We start from the raw sequence: 21,171 nt of genomic DNA, 5'->3' as shown, positions 1-21,171 counted from the left end.
AATGTACGAATATGATGTGATGATGAAAAATTGGCGAAGTGCGAGAACCACTCGCACACTGAGTGTTCCGTACAAGCAAGACCGTCTCAAAATCTCAGACTACCCCGGACATACAAAAAGAAGTGAACAGGCGACTTCAGTTTATATGTGTATAGAGACAAGATATTTTAAAATTGCAGTGTATGTTCAAATGGAAAAAAGATATTTTCTATATGATATTACAATCTAACAAGTTTCAGTTTTTTTGTTTTACTTGTACTGTGAAACCGTGCTTCTTGGCGAATTTCATGATTGTAGGTCAACGAGGAATATGCTACAGGTTTTGACGAGTGAGTTTGTGAATATCAAAATATGTGACATATATGGCCTTATCTTTTGATTGAAGTGACTTAGAAGCTTAATATTTTTGTCCTCCAAGGGACCGTTGACCCTAATATGTGACTTGATATGTTTGCCCGTTCCTGAGAAAAAAGGATTCTTCACAGACGGACAGACAGATTGACGGACAACAAAGCTATTCTGTAAGAGTCCCGTTTTAACAGACTGAGTCAGAGAACCCTAAAAAACGATGAAAAAGAAGCAACAGTAAATGACGTTTCATCTGTTTATCTCACAATAACCGTTTGAGGCCTAAGTCTATCTTCAAAGACTGTTATACTTTTATTTGCACTTTATTATGTTATGCTAACGTGATGTTTTATAGAATTCCTCGAATGTGAAGGCCAACTCTCTGAATATTAATGTGAACTACAGTTTGCGGCAACGGTGACAAGCCCGCCTTCTGCTACAAAACAACTGTACGACGCTGTACACAAGTGTCTCGAATCCAACTTTGCAATTAATGTTGACACACGTTAGGTACGACTTCTGTACGTGAGAAGAATTCTGTGAAAATTACATACGTTAACATAACATACTAAGGGGTGTGAGGTTCCATCAGGAAATTCATTTAAGCCCAATTACAGTGATAACTACACTTTGTTATGACGAAGAAACTTTCAGCGGATTCAACGTTTTGGATTAATTTTCGGGTAACGGGAGTAGTTGAAGACTGCGTGAAAAGAAGAGTGATTGCAGGGATCTCCAGGAGGAACGGTTAGTATTTGAGGACATGATAGGAACGATAATTCGAAACAGAAAAGTCTAGTAAATATGAGTTCTAAAGTGCATACCTTAAGAGCTATGAGCGCTTGTTCAGCAGAAGAGATGTGTTCGAAAGTAGCGAAGATGTACACATTTTAGAGCCCATGTTTACCGGACTTTTTTGCTATGAATGACTGTTCCTTTCATTTCCCCTCCTGGGACACGCGTTATTACTTAAACTGATAGAGATTTTAATCTTTACGCGTATCCATTTACATACTTTGCGTGTTGTGTATTTTGGGGACAATTTCGTTGAAATGTAGGGAAATGTAACAACTAACAGTCGCTTGATACTCATATAAAAATAAAATTATTTTCATCTGAGTAGGCAGATTTCAATATCTCTGCTGTTGAACCTGTGTTGTTTACGAAAAAGAAAAAAGAAATGGAGTGAGGTGGCGCAGTGGTAAGACACTAGACTTCCACTCGTGAGGACGGTGGCTCAGTTTCCCGTCCAGCCACCCGAGCTTAGGTTTTCCTTGTTTCCTTCCCCAGAGCTTGTGCTTCATCTCTAATGGCCTCGTCGATGGCGAGACGTTAAACCCGTGTTTTCCTCCTTTCTATTTCCTCCATAAACTTTTTTTTAAGCTACAGCTATATAGCTTTTCTCTTAACATTAATTTAAAAAGTCTTATATAAGTATTTTTTATAAAATTCGTAAAGCGAAGAAGGAATTTCAGTAAGATAGTACGAACAACCAGCGACCCGCTCGGACCACCGAGCGCTTCAACGCGCAGCTTCTGCAATACGGGGACGCGAATCTGCCCAGGATCGAATCGGGCTCGCGGGTTAACGACGAGGGCTGGTAAGCCGGCCAGGCTGAACGTGGTTATTAGGCTGTTTCCCACATCCAACTGGGTGATTAAGGGGCTAGTACCCACGTCCTGCCGCAGGTACACGCATCGTAAACGTTTTAAACAACGTTCTCACACTTAAACACAGATTTACTCTAGATACAGACAAATGATGTACGCAACATCCGTCTCGCGGTGGGGGTCGGGGGGCTGGAGTGGTGGCATCAGGGAGGCCATCCGCCTATCACCAGCCACAAATACTGCCTCTGTCCATATACACTGCTTCACGACTGCTAGGAACAACTGACACAACTACTAATTTCTGCGGAATAACCGCCAATTTCTTCGGAACATTGGCCGGCCGGTGTGACCGAGCGGTTATAGGCCCTTCGGTCTGGAACCGCGCGACCGCTACAACCGCAGGTTCGAATCCTGCCTCGGGCATGGATGTTTAAGTAGTTCTAAGTTCTAGGGGACTGATGACCTCAGATGTTAAGTCCCATAGTGCTCAGAGCCATTTGAACCATTTTTCTGCGGAACAACCGCCAATTTCTGCGGAACAACCGCCAATTACTACAGAACACCCGATCAATTGTAGTAAAAGGAAATGTAGAGGAGACGACGTGTTAACTGTAGCGAAGACTGTGCAAGAACGGTCTGTATGCACTCGACAGTTCATGCAATGCGTTGTTTGACAAAGGCTGTTGTGGAACCGATTAGGGCGACGTTGTGTGTGGCATGGCAAAATGTCTGCAAGACATCATATGGGTGCTTAAGATCGTGAACGAGCAGTTGGATACCTTGAAGCCAGCCTAAGTATCACCGCTGTGGCCGCAGCAATGAGTGTGTCGAAAGGTGTCATCTCGCGATTAAAAGAGGCCGCTGGAGGTGGAAATGTGCCGGATTAATAGACGGATCACCACAGTGCACGAGAATCGATCAGCAGGCCTGGTGGCGAAAAGGAACAAACATTTCACTCGAAGGCAGATGGCTGCAGACCTTACGCTACCGGTACACGTGTGTCTGCGAGAACCATTTCCCGGCATGCACAGGTTTGTTTGCTCGGAAGTCTGTTAAACGCATCCCACTTCAAGCACGCAACTATCGAGAAAGGGTTCGCTGGTGGAGGGAGCATGTTGGTTGAGGTCTGTAACAGTGGCCCAGAGTGATGTTCTCCGACGAATCCCTCTCTTTTACTCTGGCAAGTGATTCTGGCCACCAAGTGGAGTGGAAGAGATGGGAACACGTTACACACCACAGAATGATCATGAACGTAATGGGTATGGCCTAGGCGTTATGCAGTGGAGAGACATTGTGCACAGTGGCCAAACACTGCTGCGTATCTTTGCGCGAGTTTCCGTTGCAGCACAGCAGTATTGCAGGTAGGTCCCGACTTACTGTTTGTGGACGACATTGCCCACCCATACAGGACCCCCGAGGTGCTGGACGCACTGGGAAGTTAGATGTCGACTGTATGAGGTGGCCTGCTTACTCCCCGGACCTAAACCCTATAGACAATCCCTGGGATTCTCTTGTCAGACGTGTTCCTCAACGAACCCCCCCCCCCCCCCCACCCTTTTCCCGAACCGCGCAGGAACTGGAAACCGCCTTGAGAGAGTAGTGGGGCAATATCCCCCAAGGATTCCTCAACATATTGGTAGCCATCATGAATAACACGTGCAAAATGTGCGTTAGTGCCCGCGGAGGGCATACACCTTACTCAGAGCTCGATATCGAACTTTACGGTGGACGTCTGGCCTGTGTCAGAACGTTGTTTACGTCTTTTATCCTGGTTTCCCTTGTGGTGAAGTCTGTACAATTTTTCGTTGTAAATATACCACTCCACCTCTATTCCACGTGTACTGTGTACCATTTCGTCCACCTGTGACTATTCGTGTTCAACACTGTCTCTGTTCCATAGCAAATTTCCAGCAGCATAGCAATACTGACCTCGTGGACGAATCGAGAATAAGTTGAGGAGGAGGAGAAGCTGAAGTATTACATATAACTAAGTTGCTCTTAACGTACGTTCTCCTATCTCTTTGTGAAATGAACGACCATTCACTCGTCAGTGAAAGAGAACAACGGGCAAGCAACAACGTCAGACTCGTGTGTTAGTGAAAGCATCCGCCCTTGACTTTGTAGGCCGCTACTCCATTCCCCTGGTAGTGGCAATCAAGCGACTAGCTAACTCCGCAAGAGAGCTTGTGGCTCCAGCTTCTTGATTCCCTCCACACCCCTTTCTCCGCACTGAATAGTCCTGTGTGAGAAGCGTAGTTGTACGCAAAACCTCAACTCGGTGTACGCGCTTACTGCGGCAAGTTTCATTTCTCAGTAGCTTTTCCTCCCCCTATGTTCACTGTGTTAAACTTACTTTCCATGCAGAATATTTCAAGTTCGTAAAGAGCGTATCAATGAATCATTCGTATTTCATTTCGTCACACACAACGTCCGCAGCTCGTCAAGTCACAAGCGAATCAGATTTAAGTCAGTTCTGCCAAAAGAACCGGCGTGCCTCCTTTCATTATTTCCGTTTCTCTATCTTTCGCTACAAGTAATAGAAAGTAACTCTTCATATTTTATGGGTCAAGATTAAAATCTGTTACCGTGCTCTATCTCCTTCATCGACATCTACATACATACTCCACAAGCCACCGCATGGTGCATGGCATAGGGTACCTTACACCACTGCTCGTCATTTCCTTTCCTGTTCCGCTCGCAAACAGAGCGAGGAAAAACGCATGCCTATATGTCTCAAACGAGTCCCGACTCCTCATATCCTCGAGCTCCCCATGTGAAATTCACGTTGGCTTCAGTACAATAGTTCTGCAGTCAGTTTCAAATACCGGTTCTGCAAATAATCTCAATAGCGTTTCGCGAAAAGAAGGTCGTCCTCCCTCCAGGGATTCTCATTTCGGTTCACGAAGCATCTCTGTAATCCTCGCGTGTTGATGAAATCTACGAGTAACAAATCTAGCAGTCCGCCTCTGAATTGTTCCGACGTTTTTCTTTAATCCTACCTGGTAGGGATCCCAAACACCCGAGCAGTGCTCAAGAATGGGCCGCGCAAGTGTTCATTGTGTGGTCTCCTTTACAGATGAACCACACTTTCCTAAAACTCTCCCCGTAAACCGAAGTCCACCATTCCCCTTCCGTGCTACCGTCCTTAGGTGCTCGTTCCATTTCATTTTGCTCGGCAGTGGTACGCCCAGATATTTAAACGATGTAACTGTGTGAAGCAAGACACTGCTAAAGCTATATTCGAACATTACAGGATTGTTTTTCTTCCGCAACCGCATGAACTTACATTTTTCTATTTCTAGAGAAAGCTACCATTCATCACGTCAAGTAGAAATTTTTGTCTAAGTAGTTTTGTATTCCGCTACAGCCACTCAACGACGACAGCTTTCTGTACACTACAGTATCGTCAGCGAACAGCCGTAAATTGCTTATCACTTTGGTCGCCAGATCATTTATGTGTACATACTTCCCTGGTGACGACACTTTTGTCGCTTACAAACACTCACCTACGAGGACAACGTACTGGGTGCTATTACCTAGGAAGTCTTCCAGCCATTCACATATCTGGGGACCCTTAAGCCTGCGGTAGGACACCGTATCAGACCCTTCCCGGAATTATAGGAATATGGAATCTGCCTGTTGTCGCTCATCCATGGTTCGCAGTCTGTCGTGGGAGAAAAGGGCAAACTGAATTTCGTTCAACCTTATAAATCCGTACTGATTTTTGGATAGCTTCTTTTCCACCACAGAGGCGACGAATCCTTTGGTTGAGACCCTTCACTCAGCTCCAAACCAAAGGACGTCGATCAACTGTGGGATCAATGCTGCACATTGCGAGCTCTGTTTGCATCCTGCGAACGATGCCAGCAGTCTTCACCACGTCCGCCAGCCGCCTATATGAAGTGAGGAACCCAAACAACAGACGTCATTGGTACTGACGTAAACCAAACTTGCAGTCGACTTGCCCCTGCACACTAGCCGCAGGCAGGACCTCCTCCAAATCTCGGATGAGCACCCCCCCCCTCTCCTCTGCCCCCCTCCACCTCCCCCCCCCCCCCACCCCCTGAGATATACCGAGCGCACATTGCATTTCTTTCGGGCCATGGACGCCATTTCCCTAAGGGGCTCCATAACACGCCTAACAGCTACGTTCCTGATGTGTGACCAACGGAGGCTGACGATTCACTGAGCTGTGTAGCTGGCCGTTCAAAAGAAATGACAACTATGCTATAGACTGCGCAAATCTACACTTTACAGTTACTGAAACGCGAGATTACACCTCTTGAAATGCAAACTCCCCCCTCCTCTCTGTTATGTCATTGCTATAGATACAACACCATCAAGAAATATGTAGATGGGAGAGAAAGGAGAGTGATGAGCAAGCGAGGCAAAAATTGAAATACGAGGTTTTCAGATACTGACGATGTAGCAGGTTTACATAGATGAAGGGATTTGCCAAGATAAATATTGTAATCATAGATACCGTAGAATACAAAACAAACAGGAGTATGTATAACGTCCCTCAGCGTCCTTTTTCCAAGGGAACGTAAGGAATGATTTGCCTTCGTAGTCGTCGTCTTGGCGAAACGTGGATCTTGTCGCGGAAGCGGTGGCTTATGTGCTTCAACAATACAATATCCGCCTCGTAGATGCAACCAGACCGGAGGGTTATCTTTGGAAATGCCAATTAGCATGTGGTTCCTGAAGAAGGGCAGCAGCCTTGTCAGTGGTGCGGGGACAACATTCTGAATGATGACAAATTCAGCCTTGTAACATTAACTATGGTGACCTTACTGTGTTGATACTACGAACAACTAAAAGCAAGGAGTATAATACAGCTTTTTTATTTCGTGAAAGCATTTCCTCTACTATACGGCTTAATGATTATGGTATCACTTTATGAATGATGTATGTAATGATTATTCGGCAGGAAAAAATAGGGAAACTTGGTAGTTGTAACAGACTTCACTGATTTGTTACTTCGTTCATAATGGCCAACACAGTTTCGTTTTGCAGAAGTTGTAGACACGGAAGTGGAAAATTGCGATTGATAATCAAGAAAAATAACTTCATTCTCTGAAGATTCGTTTACTGTTGTAACCGAAGAGCAAGGGGAGACGATGATTTGTTGCGGTGGTGCAGGTAAAAGCTTTAGCAATAGTTTTAAGCAACAAATATGATAGCAGCGACTGGCATAATGTATACCAGAGCGTACAATACCTCCAGTCACACAAAAAGCAGGTATGAAAATGAAACTTTTACTTCCATGAACGGTAACGGGTCATACGGATTGGGAGCACTGCGTAAAGGTATAAGACGGTGGATCGCTGACCCGGAAAGCGGCGAAGCTTTCACGATTCAGCGCCCCTTTTTTTGCATCGGCACTCTTACAACCGCTTCCACCGCAGGTATTCCGCTTTCTTGCACCCAATTGTGTAGTTATATGGACGTCTGCCTACCTAACGGACTGTACCGAGTATTGCATCTTTTTTCTCGTCATCTATTGAATGAAATGTTTTTCCATAATATGGGTACTAAAAGCAATTGTTACGGAACTATTTGTTTAGTGGCATGCAACCTCAGGACGATGATACTTGGATTCCATATCGATGGGCGGGCTTCTTTTTTGTCATGATCGGTTACAATGTTATTCGCTGAGAGCCATGGACATGGCGTAAGAAAAAAAAATGCTTGTGCTGTTCCGTGGCGTTTAAACCCATTCAGCATTTGCAGCAGTAAGTACAATCTGCGCTGAAAACTGTTACACGAGATCAACACTGAAATATTCGCTCCCCAGCTTCCGCGTGCAATGAAATGAATATTTCTCAGTTGGTTAAAACTGGGCACTGGATCCGGACTCACGCAGATTCCTGGGTCTGTAAGCACTATGTCTCATAGATCGCCTCAAATGCATCAGTCTACGAGTGTCTGTTTCCAAATTTTCCAATCTCTGACAGACTCATTCTTCGGGGCGTCTTTACTCGCATATCTGCTACCAGAGGGCTTCTAATTGCTTGGGAAAGTAAGGGCAGAGAGCGACTGATCGACTGAAACTCTTAGTCGAACGATAAAGCCGTGCTCGGAAGGCCGAGATGCTCATAAGTTCCGAGCGAAGGTCACAGCAGTCAGTGGCCTGTGCTTCGCTTTTTCCTGTCAGAATGGTTTCGACAGATTCGACGAACGATCAGTAATTACCGCTTCTGTGGAGCTGCATCAGTCTTGTTTGGATTTTTCACAATTGCTTGTCACCGTCCCAGGTGAATGTTAGGAGGGTCCATCAGTGAGCCATCAGCCACCTCCATTTCTGTTTAAAGTGACATGTTGTACCATATCTAATGACTTCATTGACAGATAATTTCTTATGTTATTCAAATTTACTTCCCGAGTGACTCGACCAAAGAAGCTAATCCATTGGTAGAGTCACCGTGCGTATACGAAGTTTGATTTTAAAAAATAGTGACTGCTCGCATTAGTAAGGAATTATTTGGCGTGGCGCGCTGTTTCTGAACCCTGTGACAAGTCTCATCAAAATCATTCGACTCGGTAGCACTGAGGAAGATGTTTGTGAGGCCTGACACAAAATAAAGAGAATTATACTGCTGTTTTGTGAACTTACCAGCACGTTCAGTTAATGGCTGTCGCCAGCGATGCATGACCGTTTTGAGTCGACACATTTACGGATACGTTCCTGTAACGTTATGCATAAACTCTCCTGTCTTCGCGTTTCTGCTGAGTGCAAGAACACATCGGTAGTAAAGCGCTCGCCCATTGCTGTTGAGTTGATAGATTTTGATTAAATTAAGGACACGGTTCAAGGTCGAGAGATAGTCACGTAGAATTAAATTTCTGCGTTGTCATATTTGGTACTTTTGTGTTTAATGATTAGTGAGCGGAAGCCCAAAGATTGCAGCGCTGTGTGTAGTGTGCCTCAGAATCTTACCTTAAAAATAAAGAACTTCAAGGACCATCTCTTGTACATAATCATCTACCGTGATAGATAGTTTATGTGCCTACCGAGTGGTCATTACTAATGCAAGCAGTGGAAAGTAATCTGCGTTCGCAACCTCATTGCTGTACGATGCCCATTGCAGGAAGATAATATTCCAGCGTTCTGTACTACAGGCCTACGGTTCAAGGTCTCATCTGACTACCATCGTACTGAATTTTGTTCGGCATTTTATGTTGTTTTTATTTAATTGTACTAGATAGTGATTCTAAAATCAGTATGCTTCGCTATCTTTCCGAGACGATTAAAATATCACACTGTGTTATATAATTATGGCTCCAGCCATCTGTGGATCGGCTCCAAGAGAGGAACGAAGTACAACATAGAGAGGCTAAACCTAAGTGATAGATGTCAATAGTTTAACGGACTTCATAGTCGACCGAGATAACTTCGACTCTCCTTAGTAATGTGTAGTAGCTGTTATGCAAACGCCTGTTATCAAATCATATGAAACGTTCTCTTCAGTTTTCGAGAATACAAGTCTACCAGCACCATATTTTATTCGTTTGGTGCTGCCTGTTGGCTAGTTTTCAAATGTTGAGTTGACGACACGTATCAGACGATGTAGCTTTCACCACATTTGTAACAGCTACAAATACTCGTATTGCGCCAATGACTGAAAGTCAGCTGTCAGTCGTCAAACGCTGAAGTTTGACGACGTGTACGTTGGTATTATTGTGATGCTGCTTTTTCCTTTAAAGCTCGTTTGTTAACTGCATTTGTTCTTTAGTGTCATTCACCGATTGAGACAACGTTGGATTAAAGTGCTGACGTTGTCCCTTGCAAAGTCAGGCCTCCGACAGCTTTATTTGAATTTTGTATTTGAAGTTATTTACTTTGATTCCCACAGATAAATGATCGTTTCATTAGTGGAAGTCAAGGCTGATGTCAAAACGTAGTGTTCTGTTTCTACGGAATCACCTGTTGACAAGAAGTTGCATGAAAAAACCCTCTCTCTAAATCGAAGTTGAAGCTTTAGATTTTTCCTACTCGTTCCAGTCTCTCATTAATAAATGGGTTCTCTAGCTAATTACTAGACTAACTGTTTGCAAGAACCACTCACAACAGCCAGGCTTGAACAGCAAAGTTTTAAAGTATTTAGGGACACTTTCTCTCACCTCTTAATCACATTTTGTTCCACAAGTGTTTACCTGTTAGCTTTCATACTGCCACTTTCCGAACTGTGAACTTTCTTTGCGGCCGTGGCGTGACTTCATCCCTTACGTCAACTACTTTCCCCTCTTCTGCCACTTTAATCAGTTTCTCGGTGGAAAGTTCTTCAGCCTTGCTGCCAAGGAGTCCATGAATATCTTCTTCATCAGTCTTCATTTCTAGCTCACTCACGAGCTTCGACTAGTAATAAAGGAGCGGAGATGCTGGGGCGCCGGCTCCATGCGTAGCTAATTAGACTGTTGATGATGATGGCAGGCTGCCAGAATCTGGTCAACCTCAAAAATAACGATACATTCTATAAAAATGTGCGTGCGTGTGCGTGCGTGCGTGCGTTCCACATCTCCTCCTAAACCACTGGACCGATTTCAACCACACCTGGTACACATGTCCCCTTACTGTCAGGCGACAATCGCTGTGGGGGTAAGAACGATCTATCCGAGTTCAGGAGATATGATGTCATAAACACTGAGATGCTTCAAAACTGCCCTACAATGAATGACGTTTAAATTTATTACTTCTCTGCTACTACCTCTATTCGCAATACATTTCGCAGACAGTATCCACATATATCGCTAAATGCACGTACAAAATTATATCATGGTCCCACTTCCAGTTCAAGAAATATGACGTAATAAACACTGATACGGGTGAAAAAATAATGCCGCATTTTGCGTGAAGTTTTAACACATTTATTCTTTACTACTAAGACACTCCAACAGTCGAGTCAACTGAAGGAAATCCCTGACACTTGGTAGCGCTTTTGACAGGTTTCAATTGCGAAGCGCTAACGGCTGTAAGCGAAAGCAATAGCTGTCAATAGAGCTGTGAAGAGGTGTTGCCCTAGAGACGTTTACTAAATCGCATTGTAGACTCGCGAAGCAGCTGCGCCCAGAGTACAGAAACTATACTCTCTAGTACAAAATTGGCAAAATGAATACCAGGGCAATGCCGGATTTGTCACATAGTTCATCGTTTTCGATAAAATACAAACGTTTCCACCTTCGCGACCCCATTAAGGTCGGTCTCTCTCTCCCTCCAGACTGCATCAAGATACAATGCAAGTACTATGACAGGCGGGAGGTGAGAAAACGTGAATTTCAAGGTCCAGCGGCTGCATATAAGCCACACATCATGCCGGTAAATGCCAAACGACGCCTCGCTTGGTGTAAGGAGCGTAATCATTGGACTATTGAACAGTTGAAAAACTTTGTGTGGAGTGACAAATCACGGTACACAGTGTGGCGATCCGATGGCTGGGTGTGGGTATGACGAAAGTCCGGTGACCGTCACCTGCCAGAGTGTGTAGTGCCAACAGTAAAATTCGGAGGCGGTGGTGTTATGGTGTGGTGGTGTTTTTTATGGAGCAGCTTGCACTCCTCGTTGTTTTGCGTGCACTGTCACAGCACAGGCCTACATTGATGTTTTAAGAACCTCCTTGCTTCCCACTGTTGAGCAATTCGGGGATGGCGATTGCATCTTTCAACACGATCGAGCACCTGTTCATAATGCACGGCCTTTGGCGGAATGGTTACACGACAACACCACTTATGTAATGGACTGGCCTACACAGAGTCCTGACCTGAATCCTATGTTTTGGAACGCTGACTTCGTGCCAGGCCTCACCGAACGCCATCGATACCTCTCCTAAGTGCAGCACTCTGTGAATAATGGGCTGCCATTCCCCAAGAAACCTTGCAACACCTGATTGAACGTAAGCCCGCAAGAGTAAAAGCTGTCATCAAGGTTAAGGGTGGTCCAACACCATACTGAATTCCAGCATTACCGATTGAGGGCGCCACGAACTTGGAAGTCATTTTCACCCAGGTGTCCGTGGTGGCCGAGCGGTTCTAGGCGCTTCAATCTGGAACCGCGCGACTGCTACGGTCGCAGGTACGAATCCTGCCTCGGGCATGGATGTGTGTGATGTCCTTAGGTTAGTTAGGTTTAAGTAGTTCTAAGTTCTAGGGGACTGATGACCTCAGATGTTAAGTCCCATAGTGCTCAGAGCCATTTGAACCATTTTTGAACCCATCTAATCTCCAGCATTCTTCCGCCAGCACCACATTTCAAAAGCCTCTATTCTCTTCTTGTCTATACTGTTTATCGTCCATGTTTCGTTTCCATACATGACTACATTTCATACAAATACCTTCAGAAAAGACCACCTTACACTTATATTCATATTCGATGTTAACAAATTTTTCTTCTTCAGAAACCCTGTCGTACTCCCTTTTCAACTACTGCTTTCCTTTCATGTCCTTACACCCTTATAACTACAGTCTGCTTTTTGTACAAATTGTGAATAAACTTGCGCTTTCTCTATTTTACACCTACTGCCTTTGTAATACCCAACACTGCCAAAACATTTCTCTAAATGTGCAAATGCTGCAAATGTCAGTTTGCCTTTCTTTAGACTATTTTCTAAGATAAGTAGTTGGGTCATTATTGCCTCGCGTGTTCCACCATTTCTCCGGAAGCCGTGCTAATTTTCCCCGACGTTGGTCTCTTGTCAGTTTTTCCATTCTTCTGTAAATAATCCGTGCCAGGATGTTGCAACCATGACTTATCAAACTGATAGTTCTATAATATCCACAGTTGTCAGAACTTGCCTTGTTTGAAATTGCTAATTATTACATTCTTCTTGAAAACTTGGGATATTTCACAAGCCTCATATATCAAGCACATCAGGTGGAATAGTTTTGTAAGGATCTCAATAGTTCTGAGGGAATCTCGTCTACTCCACGTATTTCGACACAGGTCTTCCAGTACTGTCATTTTTTTCTTGCAGTATTGTATCTCCCATTTCATCATCTACTTCCTGTTTGGTTTCTATAATGTTGCCTTCAAATTCATTTTCCTTTTATAACCCTTCTACATATTCCTTGCGCCTTTCAGCTTTCCCTTAACTCAGCACTAGTTTGCCGTTTCAGCTCGACACGGGGTTCACAAGTTCACATGTGTGTGAAATCTTATGGGACTTAACTGCTAAGGTCATCAGTCCCTAAGCTTACACACTACTTAACCTAAATTATCCTAAGGACGAACACACACACCCATGCCCGAGGGAGGACTCGCACCTCCGTCGGGATCAGCCGCACAGTCCATGACTGCAGCGCCTGAGACCGCTAGGCTAATCCCGCGCGGCCGACACGGGGTCTTGAAATAACTGTGTATCAGTGTGTGGGGCAGATGTTTGTAAACTGCTTGTTTCATAACTAACAATTGCCTGCTCCGTCGACGTTAGGGGCGCTACCTTGAAAAACAGTATACAGACGTTCGTAATTTACCCGCGGTCTAGTTTACCACTGTTTATAGTTCACGACTGTAGTCGGAGATGAAGCGTCATTCGGAACAAGAAGTTGCTAACATATTTAATGCATGCTGCGGTGGAATGTAATAACCGGAAACTTGAACGGACAGAGAAAAGTGTCGCAACAGGAGCCATATTAATTGACAGAAATTTATCGCAGCGGGTATAGATTTACAAGAAATTGGATCCTTCACGCCAGATATATCTGTTCACAATTCCCGACAAACCGTTTCTTCGTATAGTAACATTTGAGGAGATGAATTCGGACCATGTTCTAGAAGGTTCATCGTTAAGAAACCCACGTGAAATGCACTTTTTGAAAAATACAGTGTGGAGAATACTAGTGAAGCAGCAACATTACCCATATCGCAGGCAATGAGTGTAAGCAATGTGGCCCTAAGATTACGAACTTAGATTTCTTTTTTGTCCGTGGATTACGTTATAGTGCATGCATTTAGGCCATAATTTTGAACGGTTTCTATGAGCTTAAGTTGTTACTAAAAGGCGTAAGTAATACCATTAGCTCCTTATTTGAGAGTATTCGCTTGGATAACCAGACCTGCTGGAACGCCTGCTTCCGGACACGGCGAGGCGCGCCTACCTCGGATCGAATTTGCCCGGCTGATTAACGACGAGGGCCGGTGGCCCAGCCAACCTGGATGTGGCTTTTAGACGGTTTCCCACATCCAATTAGATAGATACCATGCTTGTAACCACGTTCCAACTCAGTTACATGCTATCCAAACATTTCGAAAAACTTCCTGACACTTGCATACACACTTGTGACTATTGCCCGTCGCGACGTTGGATCCCGCTTGATGGCCTGCAGACACGTGACTCGGTAACAAAAGTATGTAAGCGGACCAGACATGGGCAGGGGATCACCCTAGCGAAGATACGGGCTGCAAATGGGGAAATCCATTCAGATAAGTGACTTTGACGAAGGGCAGATTGTTATTACGTAGGGCCTGTCAACGAGTATCTCGTAAACGGCGAAGCTGGTTGAATGCTCACGTGCTAATGTCGTGAGCATCCATGTAAAGAGGTAGGACAGTCAGATCACCAATAGGCGCTAAATGGTTGGACGTCCACGACTCGTCACAGAACTTGGGGTTCGGAGGCTTGTCTGCTCTGCAAAATACGATAGATGGTGATCTGTAGCATCTCTGCCGAAAGAGAGCTTGTGCACGCGCAATTGTTTCGGAGCACACCGTATATTGTACATCGTTGAACGTGGAGCTCTGCAGCAGGCGACCCCTTCGTGTTCACATGTTGACCCAACGATATCGCTAACTACGATTGCAGTGTGCACGATACCATCGGGATACGACCGTCGATCAGTAGAAAAGTGTCGGCTCTTCGGGAGAATCACATTTTTGCCACACTAGGTCGCTGGCAATCTTCACAAACGCCATCATCGAGATGAACGGTAGCTCGACACGTGCAGCGCGCCACGGATGCAGGCTGGTGGTAGCAGTATTATGCTATGAGAGGCATTCTCCTTCGCTTGCATGGGACCTGTGGTAGTAATCGAATACACGCGGACAGCTGCAAACCACTTGCAGCCCTTCAAGCTTGATGTCTTCACCGAGGGCGCTGTCATCTTTCAGCAGTATAATTGTCCATGTCTCGGAGCCAGAACTGTGGTACAGTTGTTTGAGGATCATTATCGTGAACTCACGTTGATATTTCGGCGACCAAGTTCGCCTGATGTAAATCCTATGGAACCCTCTGGGTCGCTATCGGGCGCCATCACCGCACATGCAAATCGCGGTTCGTTATTTACGTGAAGTTTACGTACAGTAAACTTACAGTTCATAGTAATTGACGGAAAGTCATCGAGTAAAACAGAAGTGATTTCTGGAGTTCCGCAAGGTAGTGTTATAAGCCTTTTGCTGTTCCTTATCTGCCGGCCGGTGTGGCCGTGCGGTTCTAGGCGCTTCAGCCTGGAACCGCGTGACCGCTACGGTCGCAGGTTCGAATCCTGCCTCGGGCATGGATGTGTGTGATGTCCTTAGGTTAGTTAGGTTTAATTAGTTCTAAGTTCTAGGGGACTGATGACCACAGATGTTAAGTCCCATAGTGCTCAGAGCCATTTGAACCATTTTGTTACTTATCTATATAAACGATTTGGGAGACAATCTGAGCAGCCGTCTTCGGTTGTTTGCAGATGAAGCTGTCGTTTATCGACTAATAAAGTCATCAGAAGATCAAAACAAACTGCAAAACGATTTAGAAAAAAAAATCTGAATGGTGCGAAAAGTGGTAGTTGACCCCAAATAACTAATAGTGTGAGGTCATCCGCATGAGTGCTACAAGGAACTCGTTAATCTTCGGTTACACGCTAAATCAGTCTAAAATAAAAGCCTTAAATTGAACTAAATACCTAGGTATTACAATTACGAACAACGTAAATTGGAAAGAACACATAGAAAATGTTCTTGGTAAGGTTAACCAAATACTGCGTTTTATTGGCAGGACACTTAGAAAATGTAACAGACCTACTAAGGAGACTGCCTACACTACACGTTTCCGTCCTCTTTTAGAATACTGCTGCGCAGTGTGAGATCCTTACCAGATAGGACTGACGGAGTACATCGAAAAAGTTCAAAGAAAGGCAGCACGTTTTGTATTATCGCGAAATATGGGAGAGAGTGTCACAGAAATGATACAGGATTTGGGCTGAAATCATTAAAAGAAAGGCGGTTTTCGTTGCGACGGAATCTTCTCACGAAATTCCAGTCACCAATTTGCTCCTCCGGATGTGAAAATATTTTGTTGACACCGACCTACATAGGGAGGAACGATCACCACGATAAAATAAGGGAAATCAGATCTCGTACGGAAAGATATAGGTGTCTATTCTTTCCACGTTCTATACGGATTGGAATAATAGAGAATTGTGAAGATGGTTCGATGAACCCTCTGCCAGGCACTTAAATGTGATTTGCAGAGTATCCATGTAGATGTAAATGTACGCGACCTGTGCGTAGACATTTAATGCCACATACCTCCATAAACCTTCCAATAAACTTTCTGATCTCTGACACGCAGAGTCAGTGATGCGTTTCGTTCCAAAGACGGACAAACAAGCTATTACGCATGTGATCATAATGTTTTGGCCCACCAGGCAGACACACAGGGAACACAAATTCCGTCTCGGGGAGAGCGGTCGCGTCAGGAAGAGCATCCGGCCACCCACTACTAACATTGCCAATTTTTTTATGAATTCGTATAGTATAATGCCCATAGTGGCTACGCAGCATGCCGTTATAGATCGGATATTTGCACATCAATCTGTAATAATCACAAATTAGAAGCCTGTGTTGAATTACAGTAACAAAAATTTTGGATCGTCTCCTAAAACTGTAACAAACTGTTGAAGGTGAAACGCGAACCGTTTTAGCAATTCCCCTAAGCTAGGTGACACTGTGCTAAAACAATGGTCTCGTATTTGAGGGATAGTGGTTCAATTCCGGAAGGTGGTTCAAATCCCCGTCCGGTCATCCACACGCAGGTTTTCCCACGATTCCTCTATTTCGCTTAAAGCATATGCCAGAATCGGTCCCCTTGAAAAGGAGAGAGACGATTTCCTTCTCCAACACGAACTTGTGCCTAGTCTGTGATAATTTCTTTGTCGACGGAACGTTGAACTCCAATCTTCCTTCCTTTATCAGTTCTTAGAGACAAATATATGTCAAACATGAGAACAATAAATATATCGAGTGTTTCGAAATGGATATAGAGATTTTAAGGCTATTCAGCATTTATTATATTCAACTTAAAATTGTAAACAATAAATCAGATGAAGGAGAAACTCAGACAGTTTAAATTACAGGTGTTACAAGTGAGCACCATTGGTCACAGATTACATACCGAGTCGATAGGCGAGTTCTTCCCAAATCTTGATCAGTGTGTCTGGAGTAATTGTTGCAACAACTGGTTCCGTATTGTCTCTGAAGTCGTGTAGCTCAGCCGGTAGCGGAGGCACATACACACGATCCTTTGTGAACCTCCAAAGGCATGGCGTCAGATCGGGTGAACGTGGAGGCCAAGAGGAACAAGCGCTGTCGTCCGGCCCCTTGCGGCCTAGCCAGCGGGCGTGTACAACGTCGTGTCGTTTAACCGGTCGCCCACCGTTGCTTCATCGGAAAGGCAAGGCCTCTAAATTTTCCGCCGGGATATGGCACAGAAAAGATTAAATTTAGGGGAATCTCGTTGAAATTGTATCTTTTCGTGGGGATTTGGTGACAAACAGAACTGTTCCAGTTGCTCTTTCAAGCGATGCATTATTTATAAGTTGAATGCAATAAGTGCTACAATGCCTTAAACCGCTGACATTCATTTGGAAACCGCCGGTACGAATATCGTACTAAAGAGTCTCATACGCAGTGAAGGTGAAAAAGACGAAACGTATACGCCAATACTGAACTATAAAAGCCAGTTGTTTCGATACTAGAGCGTAATTAGCACCACCGTTTGTTTCAAACCTAAACATATTCTGATCATACGTAAAGGCTGGTAATGGTACCAAAGTTAGTGTCCAGTCACACCCAGACGAGACAGGAACTGAAACTCTTAACTCCGTTTTCAAACGTCCCTTTACGAACATAAACACAGCAGTATTGTCCAAAGTTAATTTACGTAGCCCTGGAAAGGTAAGTGAAATAGGTATATGCGTTAGTGACGTCGAGAAACAGCTGAAATCACGAAAACTGAACAAAGCTACAGAGCCCGGTGGAATCCCTATCAGATTATACAGGGTGTCCGATTTATCTTGACCACCCTAAATAACTGCTTGTCCAGATGCAAATTAGGAAATGTTTCAAGCACGTGTTCTTCAGCCGTCAGGGGGACATCAGTCAGCATGATTGCCTTTGTTGTAGCTTTGTTTTTTTTTACAAAGATATGAACAGCGGTATGACTTTTTTAAATGGAACCCTGTATTTTTATTCGGTAGTTCATTTCCTCTCCTAACTGAAACACAACGTTATTAATTACATAACACAACATTGGCGTTGACGCTCCCAGCGCTTAGTGCAGGTACTCGGGGTAATGGAACACATCCACGTGCTGACGTTGACAGAGGACAAATGTAAACATAGGGAGAATGCACACCCGTCATTCCGTCAACCATTGACAGTTTGAAGAGTTGTGTTAGTAGAATCTACACCAACGAACAGAAGGTAGAAATGCTACTCAGCTATGGGTAATGTAAGTTAGCAGAACAGTAATTGCAATACTGTTTTCTTATGTACGGGTGCATTTAGTACATTAGTTTAGTCCTTTTAAATACTGTTGTGTAGAGTAGGCATACAGTAAAGGCTGCGCTTCCTACAAACTGCATCGACATAGCGTTTCTTTTATTGTTGTTGTTGAAGGTAGGCGAAATGCTACGCAGGCGCGGAACTGTACAGTGAGCGATATCCTGACAAGAACTCACCTTCCCGACGGATGTTTTCTCAACTTGCTGCGACGCTTCAGGAAACGGGAAGTTTCAACCCACGGCAACGCAATCGTCGTAACACTCGTACAGGCGAAGCTGCTGAAGTTACTGTTCTCGCTTTCGTTGCTATGAATCCACATATGAGCACACGACAGCTTGAACACGAGATTGGCATTCCTAAAACCAGTGTACATCGTATTCTTACACGTCACCGTTTCCTCCCTTACCATGTACACCTACATCAAGAATTGCACGGGAATGATTCTCAGAGAAGTGTACAGTTCTGTCAGTGGGCACAGCAGCAAATCCTCGCCAACCGGAACCACTTTTCCAATGTTCTATTTACCGCTGAATGTTACTTCTCAAACATAGGACAGGTAAATACAAGGAACAAGCATTATTGGTCCAGCGACAACCCACGATGGCTTAGACAGGTGGAACATCAGCGTCAATGGAGGGTTAACGTGTGGAGTGGTACTACAATTATTGGCCCTTATTTCATCAATGGTAGTTTAAGCCGCACAGCATTTGCCATCTTCCCCAGACGAATTCTTCCGCCTCTTCTGGATGAAGTGCCGCTAAGACCCGAATGTTTATGTGGTATCAACACGATGGATGCCCAGCAAAAATTTGCCTTGCGTGCACGTCGTGTTCTGAACCGAAGGTATCCTGCCAGATGGATTGGTCGAGGAGGAACAGTTACTTGCCCTGCTAGGTGTCCTGATTTAAATCCTCTGGACTTTTTTCTTTGGGGATGCATTAAAGACGTTGTCAATCGCGATGTTCCAACAACTCCAGAGGACATTCAGGAAGTATCGTGCTTGCTTGTAATTCTCTTCAGCGGGCAACACTGGAAGCAGTAAATAATTATTTCATTCAACGAGTGCACCAGTGTATCGGTGTCCAGGGTCACCACTTTGAGCACCTTTGAATATTCTTCTCGTGGGCAGTAGTACAGGAGAGTCAAACTCAATTTTGTGTTATAGTTTTATTTGGTTTTCATTTGTTTTCTGACAACTCTAACAAGTGCACGAGTTTGTGATCCCGGGCTAAAAGCCAGTGTTCTGTTATGTAATTTATAACGTTGTGTATCAGTGAATAGTGCACTGTGATACATTTTAACAGTTTTTTAGGAGAGGAAATGAATTACCGAATAAAAATACATGGCTCCATTTAAAAAAGTCATACCACTGTTCGTATCTTTGTAAAAAACAAAGCTACAACGAAGGAAATCATGCTGATTGAGGTCCCCCTCACGGCTAAAGAACATGTGCTTGAAACATTTTGTAATTTGCATCTGGACAAACAGTTATTTAGGGTGGTCAAGATAAATGGGACACCCTGTATACTGTATTTGCAGCTAACTTGACACGTCATTCACTCATAATATACGGGGTAGGTCCCTCGAACAAGAGACCGTGCTCAGTAGTTGGGAAAAAAAAACAACACAAGTGACACCCGTCTACAAGAAGGGTAGCAGAAGTGATCCAAAAAACTACTGTCCAATATCTTTGACGTCAATTTCTTGTAGAATCGTAGCACATATTCTGAGTTCAAATGTGGTGAGGTGTCTCGACCAGAATGATCTCATCCATGCCAACCATCATGGATTTTGAAAACGCCGATCGCTTAAAAGCCAACTTTTTCATATGACATCCAGAAAGCCATGGAGCCAAGCAGTCAGGTAGATGCAGTATTTATCGATTTCCGAAAAGCATTTGACTCAGTACCTTATCTACGCTTATTATCAAAAGTACGATCGTATGGGGTATTAAGCGAAATGTGAGATTGGACTGAGGATTCTTTGATCGGTGATGCATCACGTTACTTTGTACAAATAGTCATTGACACATACAGAAGTAACTGCGGGTGTGCCCCAGAGAAGTGTGTTGGGACCCTTGCTGTTCACGTTGCAAGTTAATGATCCTGCGGACAATATTGACGGTAACCTTTCACTTTTCGCAGATGACGCAGTCATCTGTAATGAAGTAGTCCTACAGCCTGAATGAAGCTGCACAAATATTCAGCCAGAGCTGGATAAGGTTTCATAGTGGTGCAAAGATTGTCAACTTTCTTTATATATTCAGAAATGTGAAACTGTGCACTTCATCATCATCATCATCATCATCATTTATTGCCTTATCGGGCCTTTAAGGCCTACAGCAAGAAGAACAAAAGGAAAAGTAAAGACAAAAAGACTTACAAAAGTACTCTATACAGTAGTAAAAGTTACATATGTACATTACAGCTTAAAGAAAAAACGAAAAAATAAACAGGG

Source organism: Schistocerca americana, chromosome 1 (genome assembly GCF_021461395.2).
Source record: "Schistocerca americana isolate TAMUIC-IGC-003095 chromosome 1, iqSchAmer2.1, whole genome shotgun sequence".
NCBI classification, from domain to species: domain Eukaryota; kingdom Metazoa; phylum Arthropoda; class Insecta; order Orthoptera; family Acrididae; genus Schistocerca; species Schistocerca americana.
This window is presented reverse-complemented; position numbering follows the sequence as displayed.